Source organism: Microcebus murinus, chromosome 6 (genome assembly GCF_040939455.1).
Source record: "Microcebus murinus isolate Inina chromosome 6, M.murinus_Inina_mat1.0, whole genome shotgun sequence".
NCBI lineage: Eukaryota > Metazoa > Chordata > Mammalia > Primates > Cheirogaleidae > Microcebus > Microcebus murinus.
This window is the reverse complement of record NC_134109.1, coordinates 34927844-34944141: the sequence shown is the minus strand read 5'-3', so window position 1 is coordinate 34944141 and position 16298 is coordinate 34927844. Positions and strand designations below refer to the sequence as shown.

Genomic DNA, 16298 nt, shown 5'->3' with positions numbered 1-16298 from the left:
GTTTAACTATATCTTTGCTGATATTCTTCCTACTGATTATGTAAATTACTGATAGACAGGAGTTTAAGTCTCCAAGTATAATAGTGAATTTTCCTTGCAATTCTGTAATTTTTTACTTCATATATTTTGACACTATTATTAGGTACATATACATTAAGTATAGTTATATCTTTCTGGATAATTACCCTCTATCATTATATAATGTCCTTTGTTATTGCTGATAATTTTACTTGCCCTGAAGTCCACTTTATTTGAAATTCCTAAAGCTACTCCAGCTTTCTTTAGATTAGTATTAGCATGATATATTTTTCTTCATCCTTTAATCTATGTGTGTCTTCATATTTAAAGTGGGTTTCTTGTAGACAACATGTACTGGGTCTTGCTTTTTTAAATTCAGTTGTACAGCCTCTGTCTCTTAACTGGTATATTTTAGACCATTTACATTTAAAGTGATTATTGATATAGTTGGGTTAATATATATATATTCTGTATTTATGACTGTTTTCTATTTGTTATTCTTGGTTTTTATTTCTTTTTTTAACTTCACCTATTTTTCTGCCTTTTCTGATTTCAATGGATCATTTTATAGTGATTCCATTTTTTCTTCTGCCTTAGAATATCAATTATAACTTTTTTTTTAGTGGTTGCCCTAGCGTTTGCAATATATCTTTATAACTAATCCAGTCCACTTTCAAATGACACTGTTTATCTCTTCATGGGTAGTGCTAGGACCTTTTAGCATTGTATTCCCAATTCTCTCACATTCCTTAAAACATTGCTATCATTCATTTGACTTATCCATTAAGCTATGATCACTGGGTATGTTGTTGCTATTATTTTGAACAAATGGCTGTTAAATAAATTAAGAATAAAACAAAGTATAGACTTAATTTATTTGTTTTCTAACACTCTTCTATATGTATATCTGAATTTATGACGTATCATTTTCCTTCTCTCTGAAATGGGCAACAAATTCCCTCAATTTTTGCCTAAGAAATTCTTAATTTTCCATCAAAAGTAAAGGATAAATGTCTATGAAGACAAAATTCTAAATGAGTGGTTTTATTCTTTCAAAACTTTAAGTATTTTACTCCACTTCTTGCTTGCATGATTTCTAAAGGGAAGGCCCATGTAATTCTTTTCTTGCTCCTCTATAGATAAGGTTCTCTAACCCTGAGCTTCTTTCAGATTTTTTTGTTTGATTTCTGCATTTGGAATATGTTATTCCTAGGTGTAGTTTTGCTTCTTTTGGTTTTTTGTTTGTTTGTTTTTTGTATTTATCCTACTTGATGTTCTTTGAGCTTCATAGATTTGTGATTTGGTGTCATTAATTTTGGAAAATTCTTAGGCATTATTATTTCAAATATTTCTTCTCTTTCTTTCTCTCTTCTCCTCTGGTATTCCCATTGCATATATATTCACCTTTTGTAATTATCCCATATTTCTTGGATATTCTGTTCCATTCTTTTCATTCTTTTTTCTCTTTCTATTTTAGTTTTATAAGTTTATATTATCATATCTTCAAGCTCAACTGATTCTTTTCTTGGTCATGTCAACTCTACTGATGAGACCATTAAAGGCATTCTTCATTTCTATTACAGTGTTTTTTTATTTCTAGCATTTCCTTTTGATTTTTGTTCTTAGTTTCCATCTCTCAGCTTACATTACTCATTTGTTCTTGCATGTTGTCCACTTGTTCCATTAAAGTTCTTAGCATATTAATCATGATTATTTAAAATTCCCAGTCTGATAATTACAAAATCTCTGCCATATCTGAGTCTGGTTCTGATGGTTTCACTGTCTCTTCAGACTATATTTTTTGCTTTTTGTATACATTGTATTTTTTTATTGAAAGCCAGACATAGAAAGGAACTGAAATAGATAGGCTCTTAGTGTGAGGTTTTATGTTTATCTGACTAGGCATCAGGCTGTGTTTACTGTTAGCTGTAGTTCTGGTATCATAATGCTAAAATTTGCTGTAGTGACCTTGTTTTTATCTCCCCTGTTGCCTTAAGGCTTTCTTAGAGACTCCTTAAATAGGCATTTCTTTTAGCTGTAATCACTCATTATTAATTATCAGCCCTAGTAATGAAGCTCTAGTAAACCAGTTTTCATTGAGGGCAGGCATTGTGTTAAGGAAAACACAGAGCTCTGTTGAGTACAACTTGAGTTAATATGTAAAAATTCTCAGGAATTGAAAAAAAGTACATTATGTTTTATTATAATGATAGTAATGATCACAAATAGCAATAAAAAGGAATATGAAAATAAGTTAGTTTTAAATGTAATGCTTAATTTATTTTTATGCTTTCTGTTATTATGATGTGTATAAATATTCCAAGGGAGATTCTTATAAATGAATTTCATTATCTACTTTGGGTTAATGTACAATATGAAACCTATAAAATTCTGAATGGAGTGACAGATATTGTTCTAGTGATAATATATGCCTAGTATAGTTTCATTTGGCTATGTACTTCATATAAAAATTCACTATAACTTCTGATATTATTTAATAACTAAAATATGGATTCTATAATGTTTATTACTCTAAAAAGATAATTCTTTGGGTCCATGAAATTATATTCAACTCTCTGGAAAAGTTTACAATAAAATAATAACAAAATTAACAAAGGCAAGAATAATATCTCTTTTCCTGTCATGTATTATTTAAGTAGTATATATTTATGAAATGGTTGATGGATCTAAGGCACAATACCTATATTTTTGAAGTAATATATAAGCAACAAGAAAAACAGAGGTGTCCATGTAGCTTAGCAAGTATTTATATACCCTTTTCTAGGTATTTGAGGTCTTATACTATTATCTAAAAAACTCACCAAGTTCTTAAATAATTGCAGAATCTGTATAGTATGGGCTGTTTTGCATCTTAAAACAATAAAACCAATGATATTGGCAAATCACAAAATTTACCCACAACATTAAGATTGTGATGCTAGATGGTAGGCTCATCTACTGTCTAGCTAAGTGATTATTTTCTATAGCAAACTGTGGGATCCCTGTTAAGTAAAGTACTTTATATTATTAGATTCATGTATTCAATTAAACATTTATTTTCTGCTTTTTATGTGCCTGGGATAGTAGTAGTTGCTAAGGCAACAAAATGAGTAGGTTTAGGTTTATGTCCTTGTTTCAGACTTATGGGGGAGACAAATACACAAAAACATAATTATCATACAGTTTGGTAAATGCAGTGATAAAGATACCTATATCAATACTGTGAGAGTTAAATTTCTGAAATTTTTATACCCTAAAAGCCAAAGGCTTACTGTATTACTTCTGTGTGGAGTATATATCAAGTTGGGACTAAGGATAGCACTTATTAACTCTTCACACCCCATCTGATAGAATCTGTTTGGGGAATATACCCCTTGCCGTCTTGTGCATATCGTGTAATCACTCCTTCCCTCTTAAACAAATACGCACATAAACACTCACTTGTACATGCACATACACATGCCTGTTCTCATCTGTTCAGACCAAGGTGATCCTGACCTTGGGAAACTAATCCTTTAAGGCTGGGCTATGGCAATAAGATTCCCTATTAAAGGTAAGGTGAGCTCTCCAACTCTGATGTCTGATGGGTCTGGATTATGACCTCTTTGCTAGTTTATCTATAAGTGTACTTGCCCTATAGGATTGTTTTGGTGATTAAAATAAATAATATTTCTAATCATTTACCGCAGTGTTCGGCACCTGGTCTCAGTAAGTGTTAGTATTAGTACAAGATAGAGGCTCTAGTTTATATGAGGGTAATTCTAAGCTGTAAAATCCTATAGACTAGAGCTGATACCCACAAAATGGACCCTGAGCAATAGATAAGTTGATCAGCAGAAAGGAGATTATAGCAGACCTGCACAGACCCTGCGGCCACAGAGAGATGGGTCAGTATTGCAGGTTTCCCATTTTCTGTAAGACCCAGCTGTATTTCCTCTTGTTCATCTCTTGGTGATTTCATTGTATTCTTTCAGTAATTTCCTTTTTTCAGTTGAGCTAATTTGAATAGGTTTCTATTCTTTGCAACCAGTGATCCTTGACTAACACAGTTCTGAAAAAATACTTACTGGTTTTTGATATTGATGAGAAGAAATAGTCATGTACAAATTTTGTTCTATGTAGTACCAACTTCAGAGCTCTAATTTTCTTTATTTTATGAACTTTATATTCTAATCTAACCAAGCAAGTATTATCAGCAGGTACAAGTAATATTCTATTCTTCCTCCTCTTATCCTTTTCTTGTTTCTGTGGTATATTTACCTTTTATCTCCTTACTATAAGGAAACAAAATAATAGTTTGTTGGCACACAAAGAAAATGTATCCTTTAGAATCAAAATGTAACATCATTATATTATATATGTTGTTTTCTGTGCATTGAAGCCTAAGAAGGTAATTTTGAGTCATACCACTGATTCATCCAGTCCAGTACTCTGACTTAACAATGATTCTCAGTGATTTTGTAGAAAATATGGTTGTCATCCGTGGTGTCAAGGTCTGGACATTCATATTTTCCCCTAAACATATCATCTCTGGCTTTTATTAATATGTTCTCTTGGGATAATGAGTTCTGCAAGAATTTTACCTATTGTTTAAAACTATATTTTATTTTACGTATTCTTTTTTTTTTTTTTTTTTTGAGTCAGAGTCTCACTCTGTTGCGCAGGCTAGAATGCTGTGGCATTAGCCTAGCTCACAGCAACCTCAACAACCTCAAACTCCTGGGCTAAAGCAATCCTTCTGCCTCAGCCTCTTGAGTAGCTGGGACTACAGGCATGCGCCACCATGCCCAGCTGATTTTTTCTATATATTTTTAGTTGTCCAGCTAATTTCCTACTATTTTTTTAGTAGAGCCAGGGTCTTGCTCTTGCTCAGGCTGTTCTCAAACTCTTGATCTCAAATGATCCACCTGCCTCACCCTCCCAGAGTGCTAGGATTATAGGCGTGGGCCACCGCGCCCAGCATATTTTACTTATTCTTAAACTACTTTAAAGCACCAGTGAAAGCTCCCTAATTCTAAGATTTAGTGAATATATTCTAAATATTTTGTGATTTCGTAGGCTTTGAACATATCTTCTCTTAGCTTTCATCCTTTCAGATAGAGGAGGATAATCCTGTTGTCATTTGGGAGATCACCCTCTTAAATAATATGATTTGTCTTCTTTATTAGACCATTGTAAGGTGCAGCAGTTGAACTGTACAAATTTATTCATAACAAATTATGATTGTCCCCATTCATGTATGTATATTCAACTTAGTGTTCTATTGAATTAACTTAAAAATCATTTTATATCACCTCTAAAAGTCTAATCTTTTTAATCTTTGAGAAATTCTACTGACAAGAGTAAAGTTAATTTTAATAATAATCAGGGCTGAAACTTGTTTCTGAAACTATCAAATATTTGTATTTAGTTTGTGATTCATTTTGGATACCACCAGTTATTATATCCTGAATTTTGGATCATATCATCAGGAGTAGATACTTTAATTTTTAATCTCTTAATGAATAAGTTGGAATTTGTTTATTTATCCCTAAATACATTGCTTAAGAAATTAAAGTTAGAAATGTTTTAAGAACAAAAGTATATTAGATTGCAAAATATTGTATTTTTATTTTAATGTTTATTAGTTGGAAGTAAGTATTTAAATAGATAATGTAGGGAGAGTGATTTACAAGTTTAATAAATCTATATGATAAATTTGCTTTTAGGTTCTCTGTTTCAAAGTAGGCTTTTTTTAATAGAAAGCTTATTATATAATTACTAGGAAATAAGACTGTCACGAGCCAGCTAATTCTCATTCTCTCTTTACAATCAGATTGCAAAGATATTATTAACCCTTAACCATGAGCTTTAAAATGACTAAAAACACCCTAAATATTTCATGCATATAATTAAAGTTTGAGATAATCTGTCTTTAGCTATTATTTTTGTTTATTTGGGGATCCCAGTATGAGCCCAAAATGACAATTTGTGAAGTTGTCTTGTTAAGCCACAATTCACATCTGCTAATTGCTTTATATAGATACACATGATGATGAATGTTTGACATTTATATCCTTTATTTAAGATTAAAGTTCCAGATCTAATGCATACTGTAGAGAGGGATCTGTACCTTACCCATTGGAGCTTCTGTAGAGCCCCTCCCTTTCCCTTGCTATTTAAACTCACTCCTGGAGTACACCTCCTTTTTTTATCATTTCATGAAGAGTCATTTTGGCTTTGCCTGAAACTTTGTGATCATGGAGTAGGGACAGAGTAAGACTTCAAAATGTAGAATCAGAATGTCTTGAGTTCAATTCCTGTCTCTAACTAGCTGAGTGACCTTGAATAAGTTACTTAACCTCAGCTATAAATAAGAAAGCACTTACCTCATAAAGGCTTTGTGGCTTGATTAAGATAATGTATGGAAAACATCTAGTTTAGTACCTGATATATAATTGGTGCTCAATAAATATCAGCTCTTAATTCAACTTGCTAATAGAGAGCTGGAGCAGGGAGAGATGGATGCAGGGACTGTATTAGAAGTATCTCATATATGAGTCATTAAACCACAATATGATGGAAAAAAAAAAAAAGAAAAGAAAATATGAATGAAGCTTATAGAAAGAACAGACTGTGGACCTTCATCCCTGCCAGAATCTTATGACTTGAGATTAAGAGAGGAGTATGGTAAAATGGTTTAGATATCTACCAGGTAAGTCTTTGTGGCCTATTGATAGATAACTCTCTGCAAGTTGAGAAGCATGTTGCATAGGATGGAAAACAATAAATAACCTTCTAGGCAAGGCAGTAACAGAAGTTTTCCTTTGCAAATTCTAGTCTAGGTTATAAAGAAGGTTAGGGTGGTGCTGTTCTTGTTTTTAGTTTTTTTTTTTATTTTAGCATATTATGGGGTACAAATGTTTGGGTTATGTATATTCCCTTTGCCCTACCTGAGTCAAAGCTTCACATGTGTCCATCCGCCAGATGGTGCACACCGTACCCATTAGGTGTGTATATACCCATCCCCTTCTCCCCACTCCCATCTGCCCAACACCCGATGAATATCATTACTATATGTCCACTTAAGTGTTGCTCAGTTAATACCAATTTGATGGTGAGTACATGTGGTGCTTGTTTTTCCATTCTTCTAATTAGTAGAATGGGCTCCAGCTCTATCAGCTGTTCTTGTTTTAAGCGTAAATGAGAGAAATTTTATGGGCAACATAGTGTGAAGTACCAATTCTATACGAAGTATTGTATTTATTGTACTTTTAAAGCAGTAAGACTACTTCCCACCTATCAGACATTTCCTTGCCCTATTTGTCGCATACGTGAATATCTTCTTCCTTCCTCCCCTTTCCATTCTTTATTAGTTAAGGTTTCACGCCTTGGCATTTATGACTATCCCCTGTTCTTCCCCAGTTAAACCAAAAAGGGTAAAATATAATCATTTTTTCAGTAATGTCTTTACACGATTTGCCTCAGCTATGCCACCAGAAGCCACAGATTATTAGCTCTCTTTCTAGAAATTTTACATAGCCCAGAAGGAAGGGAGAGTGAGGTGACTTTTATTAGATCAGCAGCAGCTGTGTCTTGGCACATAGGCCATATGCCACATCCTATCTTCTTCCTTCCATAGAAGAAATAGAGGCAGCTGGAAAAGAAGATCTATCCTGCAGTCTGAGAATGGCAGCAAAGTTAAAGATGGGAGTGATGGTAGGGTGATTGCTGGAGCTGCTGGTTCTTTGTGGATTGGTGTAGTTACAATACGAAAGAGATGTGCTGCTCTAGGCCCTGTTTTAGTAGGCTAAGATATATGTCTGTTTTATCATTATTTGTATAGCACTTTAATTATACAGTAGTAAATTAAGCTATACAGTGCTACGCTATTTAAGTTATCTTCCTCCTGCATATTCCATAAAAATCTTAACTGTTTTGTTATTGTTTCTTCTTTAACATGACTCTGTGTTTTCATTTTCTTGTCTCATAATGTAGCCAGAATTTTTAATTACAATTCTTGTATCTTAGGGTATTAGGACTGACATTTACCCTATCACCAGGGATCGTATATTAGGCCTCCATGAGTTAACATAACTGGATGATAATATAGCAGAAAAATTACAAATAACCTTAAATCCGATGTGAAACATCTCATTCCTAACTGTCCAACTATGCTAATCACAGAGGCAGCTATAAATTACCCCAGAGCAAAAGGGAATCCTGTGTGCCAATAGACAGTTTCATCCTGTGAGATCCTGATGGTATAACTGTGTATTCAGTAACCTCTTTCAGGGATTATCAAGGAATATAAAGCCATTATTTTGATCCTTCTCCCTGACTATTTCTTTTAAGATGTGACATATGTCAAAGGAATAAGAAGAATATGAGAGTGGAATTGTGATTTTTTTTTTGTAAGGGAATAAGGGAAAGGGAGGCTGGAGTGTGGCTCTTTAGTAAATTTGATTACATTAAGCCTTGACTTCCCACTGCTTTCTGTTCCTCTGTTCTCTTGTTTCTTGCCAGTGAGAGAAGCTGTTCTAGGATCTTGGGGAATCTTTTGTGCTAGACGCAGGTTCTAAGTTAGGAGAAAGTAGGTTCTAAGGACAAAATAGAACAAACTCCCCCAAACTTCTAGCTGTCGTGTACTTATAGGACCTTACCAATTATCAGAGAAACTGTTGGCAGTATCTCTTTTATGAGCACACTGTCCATAGACTGTCTAAAACCTTTTGGCAAAGTAACTTTTTATATATGTAAGTTAAATGACTAAATTTGTTTTAAAAACATCAAGAATGACTGTGGGGTGCGTTCTGTTTAGTAGCATGAAGCAAATAAACCTCTTTGGTCTTTTTTCTTTTGATACTGTCCTGCCTACCTTATTCTGAACTGCATTAACTCACTAAGATATTATGTCTTTTCCATTATTAACCTTTCCTTTAGTCCTCGATCCAGAGTTAAGTCTGTCAGAATATCATTGAGGTCAGTGAACCATGAGTTTAGTTGTCTTTGCAACGCATTTCTGTTGCTAGTAAAAGCAGCAAACACATAAGAATGCTGCCCAGTAATTCCCAGAGTGTGATATGCTAACTCTCAAGAATGTTGCTAACACTGCACTATGTTTCATGTGATTGAATTTAGAACTTTTCATTCAATTGGTTGAAGGCTTCAAACTGACAGTAATAATAGTCTTTCTAGTTGTTGCCTAAGTAGAGCAGTGATAGAATTCATATGGCTGAGGACAGTTGCTCATTGGAGTTCAAGAAGAAATCTCTATCAGTTGCAATGGTTGAAAACAAAAGGAAAGTAGCCCAAATGTTCACTTTTTAATAGTATATATTTCCTCCATATTTTAAATGAGAACATATCTGTTATTAAATGAGGATATAAATATTGATGTCATTGTTGAAATTCCAAAGAACATACCTCACACATTTCTATGTTGTTTTTTTAATGGTCATCTTTTGTGTCCAAACAAAATAAAAAAAAAATCTCTCCTGTGCCTCTAGAGGTCTCACCACAGCTAACTAGTTTTCAGTCTTGATCTCCCTCCTTTTTTTTTTTTATTTCAGCATATTATGGGGGTACAGATTTTAAGGTTTCAATAAATGCCCTTTCCCCACCTCCCCCCACAAGTCTGAGTTTCCAGCATGACCATCCCCCATATGGTGCACATCTCACTCATTATGTATGTATATACCTGCCCTCCTCCCACCTGCTCAATACCCTATTACTATAGTACCTATGTGTCCACTTAGGTGCTGCTCAGTTAATACCAGTTTGCTAGTGAGTATATGTGGTGCTTGTTTTTCCATTCTTGGGATACTTCACTTAGTAGTATGGGTTCCAGCTCTAACCAGGTCCTTTACTCTTGCTCCTTTAACAAGTCTCAGCTAGTTTACTAGGAACTTAAAGTCCTATTTGGCTATATATTGTTATAGAAAATGTGTATACCAGAAGTTTAGATAGTCTTTGTAGATATAAGTTAAACATATAAATCCCTTGCTGTGATATGAGCAGAAAGTATTCCTGTTTTAGACAACTAGCTGCTATTCTGTGTTTTAGTACAGAACAGAGTTTTGGTCAACTCAGGGTAGTGATGACAGGAATGTCAGAACTTTAAAATAGCTAGGAGTCTCTGCTCTTAAGTTTAATCATTTGTTTAATATTTTGAATAGATAAAAGCTGTTCATTATTTTATTATCTATGGTAAACAACATGAATTAGGTATATTTTGGGAGTAAAGTGCTCACTGAAATGGGGCACTTTCATACATTTTTCAGAGAATATGATATTTTGGTAAATAATCTCCTCCTGGACCAAACTGTATTTAGCTTTTTGAGAATTGTTCAGCAGAATTATCCCCAGATAAAGAACTAATTTCTTTTGAGAATTACTCTGTATTATGCATTGTGCTTAGCTTTCTGCATGTAAGACCTCATTTCATTCTTAAAATAACTCGGTGAATAAGGTACTGTTTAATCCATTTTACAGATGAGTAAGGTACTATTCCAGTTGGAGAAACTAGGGTGAAGTTAAATATAACTTACTCAAAGTCACACAACTGATAAATGATAGAGGATTTAGACACTGCTCTTTGTGACTCCAAAGCCCATACATAGTCTTAATCACTGCCTGCTACAGTCAAGGCACTGCATGAATAGACCTTTGCCTCAGTATATTTTGCTTCATATGTCCTGTTCCAGCATCCAAGGCCATGACCCTCAGCAATTTGCACAGTCCTTGAAATGGCTCTTGGGTGTGATGTCACCTGGCAGCTACAACCATTCAAAGCAAGGCACAGGAAGGGAATATAAAACCTCATGCTCTATTCCTCTATGCTTATTTGGAGGAAGTCTGGACCTATGTGGATAGAGAGGGAAATGTCTTTAGGAGGCTTGCATCTAGAAAGAAAACAGCTTCTCTGGTTCAAAAATCATCAAAAAGTTGCTAATAATCCCCACTTTCCCCCAAGTAAAATTTAAGTTCTGGGTAATGATGTCTTATTAGAGATTTTTCTTAACTGGCAACTTATTCCAGACCTGTTTGCTTTGACCATTCATGCTCCTCCATCTTGACTTAATCACCTCCCAAAGGCTCCATATCCTAATATCATCACTGTGGAGGTAGGATTTCAGCATGACATAGGGGAAGACGTATTCAGACCATAGCAAGGAGATAGTCTTAAAAATGAGTCCTTGACTCACACCTGTAATCCTAGCACTCTGGGAGGCCAAGGCAGGCAGATCGTTTGAGCTCAGGAGTTCAAGACCAGCCTGAGCAAGAGTGAGACCCCATCTCTACTAAAAATAGAAAGAAATTAGCTGGACAACTAAAAATATATAGAAAAAATTAGCCAGGCATGGTGGTGCATGCCTGCAGTCCCAGCTACTTAGGAAACTGAGGCAGGAGGATCGCTTGAGCCCAGGAGTTTGAGGTTGCTGTGAGATAGGCTGATGCTACGGCACTCTAGCCTGGGCAACAGAGTAAGACTCTGTCTCAAGGAAAAAAAATGGGTTCTTGAAATAATAAATAATAACCATATTAATTTAAGTTAAACTGAATAATCAATTGTGTAAACCCCAAGGTAGTTTGTACTGATTCTTTTTTTTTTTTTTTCTTTTTTCTTTTTTTTTTTTGAGACAGAGTCTCACTTTGTTGCCCAGGCTAGAGTGAGTGCCGTGGCGTCAGCCTAGCTCACAGCAACCTCAAACTCCTGGGCTCGAGTGATCCTTCTGCCTCAGCCTCCCGGGTAGCTGGGACTACAGGCATGCGCCACCATGCCCGGCTAATTTTTTATATATATATCAGTTGGCCAATTAATTTCTTTCTATTTATAGTAGAGACGGGGTCTCACTCTTGCTCAGGCTGGTTTCGAACTCCTGACCTTGAGCAATCCGCCCGCCTCGGCCTCCCAAGAGCTAGGATTACAGGCGTGAGCCACAGCGCCCGGCCTGTACTGATTCTTTACAAATGAATAATGATAATTTATGTATGATTTTTACATACAAAACATTTTTTTGCTGGAAGGTTGGTGCAGTGTATTTTTTTCGAGCACTAAAGTCTTGATAGAATGGCAGGGTTCTCTTGATTGATCAAAGGGGCCATACTTAAATGCTTTGTAAAAAAAAAAAATGTAAATTTCAAAATGGATGAACTAATTTGCACTATCACCAATAGCATACAAGGGTTTTCTTTACTCAACATCCTCATCATACTTATTCATGCTTTTGATTATAGCCATTCTAATAGGTATGATGTGATATCTCATTGTGGTTTTAATTTGCATTTCTCTGATATTTAGAGATGTTGAGCATTTTTTTCATATATTATTGGCCATTTGTATCTCTTCTTTAGAGAAATATCCAGATCTTTTATCCATTTTTTAATCAAGTTATTTGTTTTCTTACTATTATTGAGTTACTTATATATTTTGGATATTAGCTCTTTATACGTGGTTTGCAAATACTTTCTTACAATCCATGGGTTGTCTCTTCACTGTGCTTTTACCTTTGCTGTACAGAAACTTTTTTGTTTGATGCAATTCCATTTGTCTATTTTTGCTTTTGTTGCTTGTGCTTTTGGAATTCTTTCCAAGAAATCATTGCCCAGACCAATGTCATAGAGCTTTCCCTATGTTTTCTCCTAGTAGTTTTATAGTTTCCAATCTTATGTTTAAGTTTTTTATCCATTTTAATTTGATTTTTGAAGAGACTATCCTTTCCCCTTTATGTGTTCTTGAAACCTTTATTGAAAGCCAATTGAGCATAAATACTTGGGTTTATTTCTGGCTTTATATTCTGTTCCACTGGTCAACATGTCTGTTTTTATGCCAATACCATGCTATTTTGACCTCAATAACTTTAAAATATATTTTATAATTAGAGAGTGTAATGCCTTCAGCTTTCTTCTTTTTGCTCAAAATTGCTATGGCTAATTTGGGGGTCTTTTGTTTTTCCATGTGAATTTTAGGGTTTTTTCCATTTCTGTGGAAAATAACATTGGAATTTTGATAGGAATTACATTGACTCTGCAGATTGCTTTGGGTAGTGTGGACATTTTAACAATATTAATTATTTCAGTCCATGAACATGGGATATATTTTTATTATTTTTGTCTTCTTCAATATCTTTCAATATTTTATAGTTTTCAGTATACAGATTTTTTACCTCCTTGGATAAATATACTCCTAAGTATTTTATTTTACTTTATTTTTTGATGATATTGTGAATGAGATTGTTTCCTTAATTTCTTTTGCAGATAGTTTGTTGTTAGGGTATAGGAACACTATTTATTTTTGTATGTTGATTTTGTGACCTGCAACTTTTGTGACCTACAACTTACTGATTTTGTTTATTACTTCTAACAGTCAAATAAGCCAGACACAGAAAGATACTGTATGATCTCACTTATATTTGGAATCTAAAGTCAATCTCATAAAAACAGAGAGTAGAAAGGTGATTATCAAAAGCTGGAGGGTGGAGGGGATGGATGGGGAAAAGGAAGATGTTGATGAACATTTCAGTTAGACTGGAGGAATAGGTTTTAGTGGTTTATGGCACTGCATGGTGACCTTATTTACTAATAATGTTTTGTATTTCAAAATTGCTATAAAAATAGATTTTTAATGTTCTCACCACAAAAAAATAAGTTGGTATGGTGACAGATGTTAATTAGCTTGATGTAATATTTCTACAATATGTACAAAGATCAAAACATCACATTGTATCCCATAATAAACACAATTATTAATTTTCAATTATAAAACAAAACTAAAATGTAGGTTTCAGAAAGTAGAATGTAGTATGAGTAATAGATAAACATTAGGGTTGACTTTTGCCCCTTTTATTAGCAGTATTACCTTTGAGAATTTCACTTAACCTCTCTTAATCTGTTTCCTCTTAAAATGAAAAAGTTTTAATAAGTCTGTGTTTCCCAAACTCTGAAACTCACTCAAGATTACAAGAGATGATTTTAGGTGGCATATGAGATCATTTTAAGCATTGACTTGATTAAACATTGAATCACCTAGTGATAAAGTTACTCCTTTTTCAGTCATTCATATTATGTCAGAGAAAGTCTCAATTTGGTATCAAGATATCTTTAATAGCTCTCTAACACTGGATAATCATTCAGGGAGGAAGGAGGGTGAGCACGTACTATGAATCTTCCACTCCTTAAGTGTTTCCACAGAAGTCAAATTAATTCCTTAGAAGGAAAAATTGTAGAAGTTCTTTTTTACTCTTTCTGTTTACCTCAGTTCCCTTCCGTTTGGAAGGAAAGTAGTGTGTTATCCAACCAGTGAGTTTGGGAGGAGGAACTGAACATGTGAGGCACAGCCCTTTCTGGCTTCTCTCACAATGTGCCCCATTCTCAGAAGGCATGCTTCTCCTCACATGTAGTAGGCTTTGATGGACAAACTCTTCTCAGAACAAGGTGGGGACTATTAGAAAACCCATGAAACCATAAATCCAAACCACAAAATCACATTTTGAATTCATCCTTCTTGATTATCAAGCTGGCATTTTGGTTACCATCCTATTCCTCTCTGTTTCTCAGTTGGTTTCAAACTCATAGGAGATATAAGGAGGAAAGCAATTATCACCCTTTAAGACCCTCACTGATAATCTCGCTTTTTAACAGAAATCTGGCTTGGGTTTAGAGTCCTCAATAAACTATAGCATCCATATACATAGAATTTAGTAACATGGTTTTGTTTTCAGGGAATTTATATTTAAGGTTAACATCTATAATATAAATTAAGTTTTAAAAAGTGTATCAGTTTTTAAAATATTAAATAGTACAGGTGGTAGAGCGATATAGTAAAAATCATATAGACAGTACACAAATAACTAAAATTTAGAAAACAGTGAATAAGATTATTTCTAGGATTTTTTTCTGATTAAAATTCTTTTGAAGCTGTATTCCAATAGAATATAAAATTTTATATAGTAAACCAACAAAAAGAAGGGGCCTTGTAACATAGCATGTATTATGTTGTTTTCTTGCATTTTGAAATATATCATTATTGAGGAATCTAAGCTTTTATTCTGTACCAGTTTTTTATTTGTAAATATAAACACCTTTTAAAAAATATTTTACTAGACAGTGGAGTACTGATATCTTTTTGATAGCATGTTTGATGGTGATGCTTTGTTTTATTTTGTTTGTTTATTTCTTTCACTGAAAGCAGTCTAGTCGGGGTGAGGTTTTTGAACTGGAAATCTTGAGTAGTTGTTACTTTGAGGTCAAGAACCATGTCATCAGTATATACGATGCTTAATACAGTGTTTGACACATAGTAGTACTCACTAAGTATTTGAACAAGTGAATAAATGAATGCACAAAGAATCAATAAAAATAAACTGAGTTCTTTTTCTTGAAAGTGTGGGCATAGTTTTCATTTCTTTCTAAAAGCCATTAATAGGGCAAGCTATAAGGAAGCTGAGGCTTTGGGACAATTAGAGAGTAACACTTTCATATAAATAAAATTTGGAGCTAGTTATACAGAGTATTACCCTGTTACCTGAATATTCCTGGTTATTACCTTGTTAGGAAGAAATTGCAAGAGGAAGGCATCCCTACTAATTTTGCTTTTACTTTTGCTTTTGTTTATAGAAAGCAGGATTTATGGTCATAATGTGAGAGGCTGAGGTCTTTCTTTCTTTTTCTCTTTATTTATTATTTTAAAAAGGACTACCTTTACCCCTTCCTTTTTTATTCTTCCTTTTCTCTCTAATACATGTACTACTCCCACAATCATCTCCATAACGGGGAAAGCACCCTAGTTTTCCTTGCCTTATGGAGATTATTACAGTTTAATTTAAAATGCAGCTTTTTCTTTCCTCTCACGTTCTTAATTATTATAATTTCTCATCTGATAAAGTTGCCCAGCTCTTTCTTAACTGGCACCCTAAATGAACTGTAATACTGATGATAAATTTTTTTATTGCCATTTATTCATGTAACAAATGTCGTGTTTCAAGGATTTTGTTCTAAGAGTCCTAAAATGAATTTTACATATCAGAGAGAGAATATTAACCAGTGGTTATTAACCAAACTGACTTTCTAATAACCATGCAGTTGGTTTGATTGACTACATTTCTGGATCATTTAATTTATTTTAAAACATTTTGCATACATACAGAAAAACAGAATTTGAAGACTGTATTTCATTCTAGTGAATACATTTTAAACATGTTCTAGGTTTATTCTCAATAAGTGTGTTCTTTAATGATCTGGTGATTTTGATTCTAATTTATTATGCACAATGACAACATCTTAACTAGACTTATTTTGTA

At 33.9% G+C, this 16298-nt stretch overlaps 1 protein-coding gene across 10 annotated transcripts in view; it reads left to right on the top strand.

The window, feature by feature from the left end:
- Nucleotides 1-16298, top strand: part of FUT8 (fucosyltransferase 8) — a 293680-nt gene that overhangs the window by 256630 nt on the left and 20752 nt on the right. The gene's annotated exons all lie outside the window — the stretch shown is intronic.